This window comes from Pongo abelii, chromosome 1 (genome assembly GCF_028885655.2).
Source record: "Pongo abelii isolate AG06213 chromosome 1, NHGRI_mPonAbe1-v2.0_pri, whole genome shotgun sequence".
Taxonomy (NCBI): domain Eukaryota; kingdom Metazoa; phylum Chordata; class Mammalia; order Primates; family Hominidae; genus Pongo; species Pongo abelii.
The window spans coordinates 19,279,002-19,295,246 of NC_071985.2; positions in this window are offsets into that span (position 1 = coordinate 19,279,002).

The following is a 16,245-nucleotide window of genomic DNA, read 5'->3' on the forward strand; positions in this document are numbered from 1 at the left end:
CCCAAGGAGCTGGGATTACAGTCATGTGCCACCACGCCTGGGTAATTTTGTATTTTTTAGTAGAGACTGGGTTTCTCCATGTTGGTCAGGTTGGTCTCGAACTCCTGACTTCAGGTGATCCGCTCGCCTCGGCCTCCCAAAGTGCTGGGATTACAGGCATGAGCCACAGAGCCCACCCTAATTTTTGTATTTTTAGTAGAGACAGGGTTTCACCATGTTGGCCAGGCTGGTCTCGAACTCCTGACCTCAGGTGATCCACCCACCTCAGCCTCCCAAAGTGCTGGGATTACAGGCGTGAGCCACCACACCCAGCCTCTTCTCTGTTTTTAAGAGTAACAAGAGCCAAGGATCTAAGGAAGCCTTTACAGCCAGACCTGGGAACAGGACTGGAAACGCAGCACCTTGCTCTAATGATATTTACAGACTGCCCAGAGGAGTGACTTTTCAACAGTGCTCAATGTCTGTGAACCTTGGGTTTTATAGAACATGGTCTTATAGGTCTCATGGTCAAGGGCATCATTTCAGACATGTTTAGTGCTGCCATTCAAGTTATGTATTTCTTTGAGGGACATCATGACTAACCCACGGCTTACAATATGTCCCCTCTCAGCTGGTCACCAGTGTTTTTTTTTCTTCCCTAATCGGCTCTACTTTACCCTCCCTGCCTCCTCCAGCTGATCTTTAAACTTTCACCATTTTCTTCTGTCACATGCCATTTTTACTGGATGACTGTGCCTCCCACAATATAGAAAACATAAATGTCACCAGAAATGAGCTTCTTGAAGCTTTCTACCAAGTATCACAAACTTTAGTTCTAATGGCATTTATTCTTTGCGCGTTCTCTCTTGTCTGCAGAAGAAAGTCTCTTTTCCAACTTAAAGAAAAAGATTCGCTTGATTCTGTCTGAACTTCAAGCTACTTCTCTCTTGCTCTCTATCACAAAACTTGTTAAAAGAGCATCCGAGACTTCCACTTTTGCCCATGAAGGACTACTGGGGCTGGAATTACCCTCCCACTTTACACAACTTGAAAACTGGACAAAATGATAAGAAATCATGTTTTTTTTCTTCAGAAATTGGACAATAGGCAGTACAAGATTGAGACTGCTGACCGAGGGCGACAAACAAGATAGCTCTACAGTTGCCCCAGCTAAGTGCCAGGAGGCAATTTCCAGGCTGTAGTGCAGGAAGCGGTTCCCACACTGTCTGAGGATTACACTGAGCTCAGGAGAAAGAGATCAGAAGTGGGAGGGAGGAAGCCAAAGAGGTTAGAATTTGTGGAACAGAATACTGAAGAAAAAAAGAAGGAGCTGCACCAAGAAATAGCTCAAGAAACCTGAGGAGGAAACCAGGCACACCTTTAGATGAACACTGACCTGCCCATGTGTGAAAGGGAACTACCCGGACCTGGGTAACTGCTCTGCAAAGCAGTAGGCTAAACATTCCTGGTGCTCGCACATAAGCAGGAATAATTCGTGTTCCCACTAGCCAAATGGACAGACCTTGCAATAAATACACAGGACAGGAAAATACCATCTTACTAGTTGGGATAAATTATTAGCCTTAGACTGAAGGCTGCCTCAGACATGCCCCCGAAATGCTTGATAGCAGCCTTGAAAGGAGCAAACTGATTCCAAATAACTTAATTGTCTACCAGAACTAAGTCCAACACTTTTTAAAGGAACACCAAAAAATTCAGCATCCCCAAAATGTAAATCCCAAAATATTCATGATCCAATAAAAAATTACTAGAAATGCAAAAAGCAAGAAAATTTGAACCATTATCAGGAGAAAAAGTAACCAATAGAAATACCCAGGAATGAAAGAGATGATAGAGATGACAGAATTAGCAGATAAGAATATTAAAACGGTTATAAATAAGTTCCATTTTACAAGAAAGTAGAAGAAAAGGACAAATATGACGAAGCAATAAATGAAAGAATAAAAAGACCTGAGTGAAGCTTATAAAGACGAAGAATACAATATCTAAAATACAAATACAGTAAAACATTATGTGGGATAAAAGGGATCATTTCATAATAATAAAGAGATCAAGTAATCAAGAGGACATCAGAATGCTAAATATGTGTTAACCTGATATCCCAGCTTCAAAAGAAATTAAAACTGATAGAACTGAAAGAAGAAGTAATCAAGTTCACAGTTATAGTTGGAGATTTCAACATCTCTCTCTCTCAATGACTGATGGAACAGGAAGAAATAAAATTAGTAAAAATATAGAATATTTGAACAACACTATCAACCAACTTGTCATTTATGTAACACTCCATCTCAGAATAGCACAATATACAGTATTTTTAAGTGCATATGAATCATTTACCAAAATAGACCATATTTTGGATCATAGTGTAAGTCTCAATGAATTTAAAAGGATTTAAGTCATGCGAAGTATGTTTTCTGACCACAAAGGAATTAAACTAGAAATCACTTACAGAAAGATACCTTAAAAATCCTTCCAAATGTTTGGAAATTAGACTACATGCTTCTAAATAACCCCATGAGTCAAACAAGAAATGGCAAGAGAAATTAGAAAATATTTGAACTAAATAAAAATGAAATTATTTACACCTTAAATATATACAATAAACAAGAATCTCTGAGGGTGAAAAAAATGAAAACATAACATGTAAACAGTTGTTGGCTGCAGCTAAAACAGTACTTAGAAATCTGTAGCATGTCATGCTAATTTAGGTAGACAGCTTGAAAATGAATGAACTAGCTTTCCACATAGCCCTATATGTATTAGGGAAACTAAATTTATAGTTTAAAACTTACTCTTAGCAAATTAAGGCTAAGTTAATCAGAAGAAATAAAATAGTAAATAGTTAAAAAGAAACTAACGAAATAGGAAACATAACAACAATAAAGAACAATCAATGATAGTAAAAGCTGGCTGGACCTGATGTCTCACGCCTGTAATCCCAGCACTTTGGGAGGCCAAGGCGGGTGGATCACCTGAGGTCAGGAGTTCAAAACCAGCCTGGTCAACATGGGAAACCCTGTCTATACTAAAAATACAAAAAATTAGGCAGGTATGCTGGTGCGTGCCTAGCTACTTTGGAGGCTGAGACAGGAGAATTGCTTGAACATGGGAGGCGGTTGCAGTGAGTCGAGATCATGCCACGGCACTCCACCCTGTGTGGCAGAGTGAGACTCCATCTCAAAACAAACAAACAAAAAAACCCCACAAAAACCTAAAAGCTAATTTTGTTAGAAGATAAATAAAATTTATAAGACCCCTCCCCTGTGAAACTAATAAGACATAAAAAAGATAAGAGATGAAAAGATAAAGAAAAAAATTTAAAAAGAGAGAAGACACAAGTTACTAATATTAGGAATAAGAGAAGGGCCACCACTTCACCTTTGATAAATATTAAGAAGATATAAGGGAAAGGTGTGGACAATTTATGTCAATAAATTCAACAAATGGAATAAAATGAAAAAATGTCTTGAAAGACACAAACCTCACTTGGGAAGAAATGTTATCAATAGCCCTGTATTTATTAGAGAAATTAAATATGTAGTTTAAAACCTCCTCAGAATAAAGAGAGTAAATTTACAGTGGAGGAACCTGGCAAGCCTGACCTCAGCAGGAGAGTTAGTATCAACAGTGATTCCAGTTGATAGTGCATACCGTGGTGTGATGTGATGGCAATGGTGCTTTACCTCTGTAGTCTTCCTCTCAAAAACCCATCGTCCCAGTATAGTTTCAGAAAACATCAAACAAAGCCCAACTGATGGACATTCTACAAAATTCCTAACCCATATTCCTCAAAACTGTCAAGGTCATCGAAAACAAGGAAAGTGTGAGGAAACTGTCACGACCAAGGGGAATCAAAAGAGACATGATGACCAGAGGTAATATGCTACCCAGGATACGATCCCAAAACAGAAAAAAGACATTCAGTAAAAAGAAAAGGTGAATGAAATATGGATTTTCATCAATAATAATGCATAAGGCCTGGCGCCGTGGCTCATGCTTGTAATCCCAGCACTTTGGGAGGCCAAGGCAGGTGGATCACTTGAGGTCAGGAGTTCGAGACCAGTCTGGCCAACATGACAAAACACCATTTCTACTAAAAATGCAAAAAAATTAGCCAGGTGTGGTGGTGTGCGCCTGTAGTCCCAGCTACTCAGTAGGCTGAGGCAGAAGAATCACTTGAACCTGGGCAGCGGAGGTTGCAGTGAGCTGAGATTGCACCACTGTACTCCAGCCTGGGGGACAGAGCGAGACTCCATCTCAATTAAAAACATAATAATAATAATAATTCATCAATATCAGGTCATAGTTGTGACAAATGTACAATGCAAAATATCAATGGTAGGGGAAACCAAGTATGAAGTATATGGAAACTCTTGATACTATCTTCACATCTTTCCTGTAAATCGAAAACTATCCTATGATAAGAAGTTTACTGAAACACACACACACACACACACACACACACACACACACATACACAGAGAGAGAGAGAGAGAGAGAAAACTCCAGGCCCAGATGGCTTCACAGCTAAATTCTATCAAATATTTAAAATATAAATAATGTCAATTCTACACAAACTCTTCCAGAAATAGAAGAGGAGGGAACTTTTTCAACTCATTCTATGAGGCCAATATTGTTCTGATACCAAAACTATACAAAGACAGTAGAAGAAAAGAAAATTACATACCAACATCTTTCAAGAACATAGTTAATGAAAATTCTTGACAAAAAGTTTAGCAAATCAAATTTAGTAATATAATCCAGAATACATGATTATGAAGTAGGATTTATACCAGGAATGTGAAGTTGGTTTAACATGTGCAAAATTAATGTAATTCATCACATTAACAGATTTAAAAAGAAAAACCAGGCTGAGTATGGTGGTTTATGCTTGTAATCCCAGCACTTTGGGAGGCTGAGGCAGGAGGATCTCTTGAGGCCAGGAATTTGAGGCCAGCCTGGGCAACATAGTGAGACCCTGTCTCTATAAAAATTAAAAAATCAACTGGGTGCAGTGGTATACACCTTCAGTCCCAGCAACTCAGCAGGCTGAGGCCAGAGGATTGCTTAAGCCCAGCAGTTTGAGGTTGCAATGAGCAATGATCATGCTACTGCACTCCAGCCTAGGTGACAAAGTGAGACCCTGTCAGAAAGAAAGAAAGAAAAGAAAGGAAAGAAAGAAAGAAAGAAAGGAAGGAAGGAAGAAAGGAAATATAGTCATCTCAATAGAAAGAGCATTTAATGAAATTTAATACCCATTTATGATTAAAAACACTCAACAAATAGAAGGGAAATGGAATAAAAATAGAAGGTAATTTTTTCTCAGCCCGATAGATACAAGCTTAGTGATGAAAGACAGAATGCTCCACCTCTAAGATCTGGAGCAAGGGAAGGATATTTGCTTTTGCCCTTTCTACTTCATTTTGTACTGGAGGTCTTCATCAGTGAAATAAGACCAGAAAAAGAAGTCAAATGCATAGATGTAAAAGTGAAAAATAAAACTGATTATATTCACAAATGATGTGACATGATTGTATATGTATAAAGTAGTAATGAATTTACAAAAATGGTGGCAGAATAGGTGAGCTTAGCAATGCCAATATATAAAAATGAGTTGCATTTTTATCTACTAGCAATGAATAATTCAAAAATTAGATTAAAATATATACATAGAAATATATACATATAAAATATATACAATATATTTACAATTGCATCAAAAGAACAAAATATAGTGATATATTTCACAAAATATGTATATGACGTGTACACTGAAAACTATTTCATACAAAACAGTGCTGAGAATAAATAGAGAAGACATCAACAAATGAAGAGATATTTCATAGGTTGGAAGACTCAGTAGTTTTTGATGTCATTTCTTGCCAAATTTATTTGTAGAATCCGAATCACAAGAATCACAATCCCAGCAGATTCCCTGGGTAGACATTTAGAATAGCAAGCCCTTGCTTGCTCTTTCTCTTTTCTTTCTCTTTCTTTCTTTCTTTCTTTCCTTCTTTCTTTCCTTCTTTCTTTCTTTCTTTTTCTTTCTTTCTTTTTCTTTCTTTCCTTCTTTCTTTCTTTCTTTCTTTCTTTCCTTCCTTCCTTCCTTCCTTCCTTCCTTTCTTTCTTTCTTTCTTTCTTTCTTTCTTTCTTTCTTTCTTTCTTTCTTTCTTTCTTTCTTTCTTTCTTTCTTTCTTTCTTTCCTTCTCTCTCTCTCTCTCTTACTGTCTTTCTTTCTTTCCTTCTTTCTTCTTTCTTTTCTATCTTTTTGTTTGTTTGTGGAGATGAGGTCTCACTATATTGTTCTGGTCTGGAGCTGGGATTATAGGCATGAGCCACTGCACCTGGCCTAGAATAGCGAGCCATTCCTAAAATTTTCATGGAAATGCAAATAACCTAGAATAGGCAAAACAATTTTGAAAAATAAGAACCAAGTTGGAATACTTACACTATCTAATTTAAGATTTGCTATGCAATATTCAGGAAAGGTATTTGTGTGTAGATAGACATATAGATCAAAGGGACAGGATGTCAGCCAGAATGGCAGAGTAAGCACCTCTGAAAATTCTTTCCTCCAGGACAATGAGATGACTGCTTGACTTATGATGGGGTTATGTCCGATAAATCCATTGTAAGTTGAAAATATAAGTCAAAAATGCATTTAACACACCTAACCTACCAAACATCATAGCTTAGCCTAACCTACCTTAAACATGCTCAGAACACTTATAGTAGCCTACAGTTGGGCAAAATCCTCTAAGACAAAGCCTATTTTATAATGAAGTGTTGACTATTTCATGTAATTTGTTGGAAGACTGTACTGAAAATGAAAAACAGAATGGTTACTTGGGTACTCCATGTATGGTTTCTACTGAATGCGTATTGCTTTCACACCACTGTAAAACTGAAAAATCTTAAGTTGAACCATTATATATCAGGGGTTGTCCGTGCTGACAAAATTTGTCAGAACAACTTTTTCAGTTCTGGAAGTTAACCAAAAGCTTGTAGTGTTATAGAACCAAACTGGGATCCACTTCCTCAGTGCAGCAAAACCAGATATGCACACTGAGGTTTTGCAGTGGTAGAAAGGAAGGCATTTATTTGCACGGTGCCAAGCAAGGAGAACCAGGACCTCCTCTATGGCTTGCAGGTGAGGGTTTTTAAAGGCAGGGGTAAATTTCAGGATAGCAAAGTCACAGGCAAAATTGTAAATCAATACATAGAGGTTATACATTGGTTTTGGCCAAAAAAGGCAGGATATCTTGAAGTGGGGACTTATAGGTCATAGACAGATTCAAAGGTTTTCTGATTTGCAATTGGTTAAGGAAGCAAAGCTTTGTCCAAAAATTTGGAATCAGCAGTAAAGAATGTTAACTGGCTTGCAGGTGTGACTCCCTCCAGGCCCCTCCCGAAGAAATTTAGAACAAAGAGCAGAGGTCAGAGTTCAGTCCTTGGTTTCCTCTCATCTGAGGTCCATGTGCCAGTGGAACTGTTTGGTGGGGGTCTAGGTTTCTGAAAAGCAACTCAGAGACACATGTTAAGATGTTAGCTTTAGTTTCCACAGGGAACCAAACATCTCTGGATTCTAACTTCTTTGGCTATTGTTTTCAAGCTACTTTTCTTGCTTATCATTTTCTTGCTTATCAAGTTATTATTTACTTTTCAAGGCTAGCTAGGTACCTGGAATTTCCCTTAAAGGAACTCAAGATTTTCCTTAATTTCCATGCTTGAGGGGGGTGGAGGTGAGGGGGCTCTCAGGACCCTAAGAGGGGGTCCTTGCTTCCTCTCAGTAGCAATCAAGAGAAACATCTGAATCTCAGTAAGGTCATTGAGCTTTGTGATGTTTTAACTTTCCCTATTCCCATCCTATCTAGCCAGGTCTGCAATAACCTTGAAAACAACAACAACAACAACAACAAAACAGCCCACAATAATAGTAGGCCTTAGAGACCTGCGGAATACAATCAAAATTACCAAGATACTCATAATGAGAGTCAGATAAGGAGAAGATAGAGAGAAATGGGCAGAAAGAATATTTGAAGAAATAATGGCTGAAAACTCCCCAAATTTGGGCCAGGTGTGGTAGCTCATGCCTGTAATTCCAATACTTTGGGAGGCCGAGGTGGGTGGATCACCTGAGGTTAGGAGTTCCAGACCAGCTTGGCCAACATGGTGAAACCCATCTCTACTAAAAATACAAAAAAAAAAAAAAAATTTAGTTGGGTGTGGTGGCACACGCCTGTGGTCCCAGCTACTAGGGAGGCTAAGGAAGGAGAATTGCTCAAACTTGGGAGGCAAGATCGCACCACTGCACTCCAGCCTGGGCAACAGTGCAAGACTCTGTCTCAAAAAAAAAAAACAAAACAAACAAAAAAACAAAACCTCCCCAAATTTGATGAAAAACATTAATCTACACATCCAAAGAGTTTAACAAACTCTAAGTAGGATAAATGCACAGAGAGCCACATCTAGACACATCATAATCAAACTGTTGAAAGTCAAACAAAAAGACAGAATTTTGACAGCAGTAAGAAACAAGCAACGCATCAGGTACAAGAATACCTCAATAAGAGTAGCAGCTGACTTCTCATTGTAAACCAGAAAGGCCAGAAGCAGTGGGGTGATGTATTCAAAGTACTGAAATAAAAATGACTGTCAATCAAGAATTCTATATCCAGCAAAAACATTCCTTCAATGAAAGAGAAATTAAGACATTCCCAGACAAACAAAAACTGAGAGAATTTCTTTCTAGCATACTTGTCCTACAATAAATACTGAAGGGAGTACTTAAGGCTAAAATAAAATGCAAGACCACTAGACAGTGACTTGAATCCATGTGATAAATAAAGAACACCAATTAAGTTAACTCCATAGGTAAATATAAAATAAAGTATAAATGTATTTTTTGTTTTTAGCCTCTTTTCTTCTTAACTGATTTAAAAGACAATTACATAAATCAATAATTAGGCCTAAGGTACAAAATGGAAAGTCCAGAAAGAGACCATAACATATATGGTCAATTGATTTTTGGCAAAGATACTGAGATAATTCAATGGGGAATGGATTGCCTGTTTAATAAATGGACTAGAACTAAGTTCATTCTAAAAATGAACCTTAGACCATATATAAAAATTAACTCAAATTGGACCATAGACCTAAACTTAAGACCTGAAGCCATAGAAGAAACTTTTAGAAGAAAAAGTAGGAATATATTGTGACTCATGTTGAGCAAAATTTTTTTTAATAGGACACAAAGCGCTGTCCTATAAACTATAAAATGATAAGTTGATAAATTGGACATCGTCAAAATGTAAGATATTTCTCTTTAAAAAACACTGATAAGGCAAGGCAAGCCACAGCCTGGGAAAGAATACTTGTGAAACATGTATCTGATAAAACATTTTAATCCAAACTCCATGAAAAACACTTTTGCATGTGCTAAAATATACATAAACATGAAATTTACCACGTTAACTATGTTTAAGTGTGCAGGTCTATGGCACTGAGACAAAATCCAAAATCCACCTTTTGGGGTAATTTTCCAGATAGGTGATCCTCCCTTTGCTGTTCATTCTCCTGAAGGCTCTAGGCTACTTTTCAAACCCAGGAAACTACCTTTTAAAGCAATGTGCCTGCCATCCTCCATGATTCAGAGTAGCATGTCACCATTAATTTAAGAAAACAAAATCGCACACCACAGTAAAATGGATTTAATGGTCACAGTGGTGTTCATAAAACACCTCAGCTTCTTAAGCACAGACTTTAATAATTTAATATTTTTTTTCTGCTGTGACACTAAGATTTTCTGAGAGAGAGAAAGCCAGCAGTAAGATAAAGCCTACATCTTCCTCCATTTTCATGGCAGCAGAACTAATGTCTCTCCTGCCATTCTTTTTGCTGTTGTTGTTGAGATGGAGTCTCGCTCTGTTGCCCAGGCTGGAGCGCAGTGGCGTAATCTCGGCTCACTGAAACCTCCACCTCCCGGGTTCAAGCAATTCTCCTGTCATTCTTAACGATGCCTGGCTATAGATGTCTCTTTACACCAGCGCCGACTGGGGATGCCTGTCTCCTCTTGCTAGGCAGGATAAAGGCCCCAGTTCTTAAAATGTTTAGCAAAGAAAAAGGATTTCAGTATTTCCGATTGGTCTAATTTATTTTAAATTCTGGATCCATACTTTAAAAGCAAAATCAACTAACATGTAATCACATGGAAACCAAACCAAACCAAACCAAACATCTAGTAACCTGCCATATTGACCAGATATAATATGTTTCGCAATCACTATTTCTCTGGTGGACTTATTATTGTTACTAAAATTTTCCACTTAAAGCTATATATCCAATATTTTACAATATATTTTAAAATTAAAAATTTGTATATAGAAAGTAATACCTATAAAGCCACTCTAAAAATTTGGAAAATAGAGAATAGATGAAGAAGGTAACTAATATTACCCATAATTCCACTGGCCAATAATTACTGTTAGCAGTTTTTCAATAGCTTTTTTTTAAATGCATATGGACACAGATTAGGTATATTTATAAGGACATACTGTATACACTCTTTTATAGGCTGCTTCTTTTTCTACTTTTAATAATTTACTATGAGTATTTAGTCATCAGATTGTCCTCCAAAATAGCATTTTCAATGCTTTTTGTAGCATTCTATCATATGCGTTGCATCATTGATATAACCCAGATCTAATTAGCCAGGTGTGGTGGCTCACGCCTGTAATTCCAGCACTTTGGGAGGCCGAGGCGGGTGGATCACGAGGTCAGGAGTTCGAGACCAGCCTGGCCAACATGGTGAAACGCTGTCTCTACTAAAAATACAAAAATTAGCCAGGCGTGGTGGTGCACACTTGTAATCCCAGCTACTCGGGAGGCTGAGGCAGGAGAATTGCTTCAACCCAGGAGGTGGAGGTTACAGTGAGCTGAGATCATGCCACTGCACTCCAGCCTGGGTGACAGAGCAAGACTCCATCTCAAAAAATAAATAATAAAAATCTAATAAAAATCTCAGTTGTTTCTATTTGTTTGTATTTAAATAACATATACTTATATATTTATCTTTAGTACATCTCTGTTTTCATAGGATGAATTCCTAGATGATATACCTATAATTTCTGAGGAGATAAACCTAGGACTTTGACATTCCCTAGAATGTCTTGGGCATTCCAGTCAAGAACCTGTTCTTCCAATAAACTCTTTTCAGATAGTTCTTATAGTTCAGCTAAAATCCTGTTACTTGCTGAAGGCCTTTAACAGCATCTCCTGAATCAGATATTTATTTCTTCACCTGTCATTCCTACATCCTTTTTCCACTTATATACCAGGTGCTATCTGGTATATAAGTATATACCAGATATACTTATGTATCTGGTATATAGATATATAAGTGTATATCTGGTATACGCTGGTAGAGATAATATATATCTCTACTCCTCACAGTGCCGTGATGTAGGTAGTGTCTTCATTTGATAAATATGGAAGCTGATATTGAGAGAGGTTCAAAAACTTGCCCAAGGTCACATCACTAATAAATGGTTATTTTAATCCTGGTGTGCAAAGCCTGTATTCTTTTCCTTAGTGGGTTTCACTAATGTTCTGTCTAACTGCAACAGAAGCATCGTGGTTTAGATCACACAGGCTCAAGACAGTCTGCCTGGATTTGAATCCCAGTGATTTGAATCTAGCCTGTGACTTCGTGCAAGTAATTGTCCTTGTCTGCATTCATTTCCTTATCCGTAAAATGTGCATAATAATAGTACTAACCTCATAGGGCTGCGGTGAGGATTAAATTGCTTAATATACAGAAAGTGCTCAGATTTGTGCCTGGTACACTGGAAGTATTAACTACTTTCACCGTCATCATCACCTTTTTGTTGTTGTTGTTATAGTCATGGTTGTAGTTTATTGCAGTGAAAAGATACAGATTAAAATCAGTAAAGCAAAAGAGACATATGGCAGAGTCCAGGAGAAACCAGCAGGAGCTCCTAGTTATTCTTCACTGGTGCAGTGGTACAGACAGCACTTAATTCTCCTAGCACCAATGTATGAAAACACATCATCATCATTACTGTTGTTGTTACTATTAGTGTTACTATTACACTCCAGGCAAACCAGCCTTTCTATCCATTTCCCAAGCTTAACTTCATTTCTAAATCTATGTCTTTGCTCACACTACTTTCTACTCTTGGCATACTTGTCCCATCTTTTCACATAACTAACTTTGTGGCTCTCTTTCTTGATGAAACGGATGAAACAAATTCTCCCTATCCTTCCGCAACCACTCCCTGCCTCATCATTGCCTGGTCTCTCTGTCTTCTCTTCCACCACTTGTCATTCTTTTATGTTGTTCATCCTATCTGTCCTGTTTTGGAGTCTTGAGTGTACCTGTTTACTTCCTTACTAAACCAAAAGCCCACTGAGGGCTGAGGCTGTCCTGAGAACTGTCACGTATTGTTGTGAGGTGAAGCCAGATAGAGCATGTGTAATATCCAGGTCTGTTCCTTTACTGGCCCCATTTCTAGCTCCTGAAAGTTGTTTCACTCCTCTGTGTCATGTTTCTTTCACCTGTAAAGTGGACATTATAATGGGAAGTACTCTGTGGGATTATTGGAAGGATCAAAGACATATATAGGCCAGGCGTAGTGGCTGATGCCTATAAGCCCTATACTTTGGGAGGCCAAGGTGGAAAGATTGCTTGAGCTCAGGAGTTCAAGACCAGTCAGGGCAACATTGGTTGGTTCAAGACTAACAGGTCCAACATTTTGTAGGACCCAGTCTTTACAAACAAACAAACAATCAAACAAAAACACAAAACAAAAAAGCCTACAAATATTAGCCGAGTGTGGTGGCATGCAGCTGTAGTCTCAGCTACTTGGGAGGCTGAGGGAGGCTCAGCTACTCCGCGAGCCCAGGAGTTCAAGGCAGCAGTGAGCTATGATAGCACCACTGTACTTCAGCTGGGGCAACAGCAAGACCCTGTCTCAAAAAAAAAAAAAACAACAACAACAAAAACAAACCATGAATAATATGTCTGAACCACAGTAAGTGCTCAATAAATTCTAGTAATCAAAGGTGACATAGTAGGCACTGAGGAAATGTTAGCTGAGTGAAATGCAGGCACTCATGACTCATGCTTGGTCACTAGACATTTGTTGAATGGTCTCCTCTTTTGTATCTGCTCATAAAGCTATGTAGACTCTCTCTGGTTATTAACTGGTATGATTAGGGATTATTGCCTAAGACTAGTCTTGTTTGAGATGGTGATGGGAGTGAAAGTGGTAGAGGTAATGGTTCAGCTCCAATCTCTGGATCAAAAAATGAAGATATTGGTAAATCTTGGGGGAAATACAGGGGAAAAGCCCTCTGGCAGACAATTCTTTGAAATTTCTCCAGGTGTCAGACTGTTCTGGGAACACACACTCCCTCTGATGCCAACTTCAACCCACCTGCCCTGCTGAAGGTACCTTGGGCTATAGGAATAGGAGCTTGGGCTCTGAAGGCAGCATCCAAAGAGGAGATCAAGCATACATAGGCATGAGGGAAGCTGTGGTTGTCCAATGACATTTTCTGGTTCCCTAGAACTCTTCACTCAGTCCCAAAGAACAACAGGGCCACCCATGGTCCTGTTTGCCTACTCACATTCTGACCTCTGGTTCTACCTGAGCTTACTCTCCCATGCTCAGGCTTTCACAATTTCCCTCTCTTAGTTGGGTATATACAGTGTTAAACAAAATGTATGGGAGGCCATTATTTTGAACTAAGCTCTTGTGCCAAGCCCCTACAGACCAACCAAAATGAAGTCACTTGTGTTAAGTGCCACATAATCAAACTGAAACTTAAAAAAAAAAGAATAAATCCCCAAGCAGGCCAGTTTTTTCCAAAAAACAGGAGATTTAGAACAACCAATCTATAAGGGCCCGGTCAATCTGAGCTGGCATGATAAGGAAGTCTCCTCTGCTTTAGCCCTTTCAAAGAAAGTAACCTGAAGTAACCTGATGTTAACCAATCCGCTTTTTCTGTATTAAGCTGTTTCCTTGTTTCTGTTCAAGTTACCTTACAAAAACTGACTGTTCTGCTAGGCCTGGTGGAGCTCCTTCTGTTTTTTTAGACAGGATGCTGCCCAATTCATGAATCATTAATAAAAGCCAAATAGATGTTTAAACTCAGTTTGTTGAAATTTTGTTTTTGGCAGCAATCTGTTTTGGTCCTTTTAGTGAATACCCTAGGAATCACAACATATGCTTCTAATGTATCTAAAGCTAACGTTAATCTGCCTTTACCTTCCTTCTGGATAACATATTGCCTCACTGCAAAAATTACTGTTTTATACCACATAGTGCTAAAATCAATTTTTCCAGCCATGGTGATTGAACCCTTCCACTATTAAACGGGCTACATTAAGGGAGGTGAACAGGCTTCAATTTCCAGGCCAACATCAATCAATTTGTAATAGTCAGAGTTCTGGGAAGGATTCTAAGGCAATGTTCAGGTTCAGAAGGGGGTTTAAAAAAAAAAAGCCATAAGGTCTTCTGCAAGCAAAGGATGAGCCCAGTAGAAATCAGGGATTGGATCTGAGATTAATCAGGCCTGGCCAATGAAAGACTTTAGCAACCCAAAGGCTCCCCAGGGGCTTGGAGTTTCCTGGATTACTGGTAGTGCATTGCAATATAAACGCACATGATCTCCAAGCAGGAGGGCCAATCCACGTCCAGAGGTCCATTCCTGGTGAGAAGGCACACCCCACAAATGGAGATCTGTGAGTGATGTGATACGTGTGCTTATACCAGGCTAGTCACCATCTCAATAGGGAAATGGAAAGATTTATCAGAACAGGAGAAAACCAAACAGAAAGGTGAGTGAAAACACCCAAGCAAAAAGAAATGCTCACTGCGGAGACAGCCAGGTGGGAAGGGGTCCCCAGAGAAACTCTAACCAGCCTGCACACTGGAAGGAGTGCACGCTGGAGTGGAGCCACGGAACTTTGTGCCGTTTGAGGGGGAGGAGCCCGGCCCCTCCCCTTCCTGTGTGGCACCTGCGATTCAGTTTGCGAGGTGGGGAAGCACACTAGCAGGGACTTCACTAAGAGTCTCTGTTTCCCCTTTATTTCATTTTTCATCCAATAAAACCCTGCCTTACTCACCCTTAAAATTGTCTGCGAGCCTAATCTTTTGTGGCCGTGGTACAAGGACCCCGTCTTTAGCTAAACTAAGGAAAAATCTCGCAACACTGCTATGAATACAATGTAGGGCACTTGTCCCACTGACAAGGGTGGGAGATGCAGGGATGGGGCCCAGTCCTGAAGTGGCCTTAGAAGGCCTGGGTCCTGTTTCTTCTGATGATCAATATGTCACTGTCAGATTTCCTTAAATTACTGTGGTGTGAAGTTGACTCAGAGAAAACAAGGCTAGTTGCATGTTGAGTGACAGGTGAAAAAGAAGACATGCTGGGCATAGGCTTTTAAAACTGGAAACCTGTGGTCAGGTGAAGTGGCTCATGCCTATAATCCCAGCACTCTGGGAGGCTAAGGCAGGAGGATCTCTGTTTTTTGTTTTTGTTTTTTTGAGACAGAGTCTAGCTCTGTCGCCCAGGCCGCACTGCAGTGACGCGATCTGGGCTCACCGCTAGCTCCTCCTCCCGGGTTCCCGCCATTCAGCAGGAGGATCTCTTGAGCCCAGGAGTTTGAGACCAGCCTGGCAACACAGTGAGACCTCATCTCTACCAAAAAAAAAAAGAATAGCCAGACATGGTGGCGTGTGCCTGTAGTCTCAGCTAGTTGGAAGGAAGGCTGAGGCAAGAGGATCACTTGAGCCCAGGAGTTGGAGGTTGCACTGAGCTATAATCACACCATTGCAATCCACCCTGGGCAACAGAACAAGACCCTGTCTCAAAATAATTAAATATGTAAATAAAGATCAAATTGGTGACCCTTGTTTCCAGATCCAGCACCTGGGAGCCACTGGAAGTTCCCAGGGATTGATACCTCCATTCTGTTCATTTGCTGACAAAATCATCAGCCCTCTGGGACACCCAGGGCAGGGAAGAAAGTCTGATTTCCTCCCCTTCTACTCTGGAGGCCTTGAAAGCTAGAGGGAGAGACAGGTAAATAGAATGGGTTGAATCCACATGGAACCTTCTAGAGAAGTAGGCTTTCTTTAGAGGCAAGGGCCTGCATGTTGAGCTCCAGTAAGACACAGGTGGATACAAACTGAGCAAGCCAGGCACTGTTTCAGATTG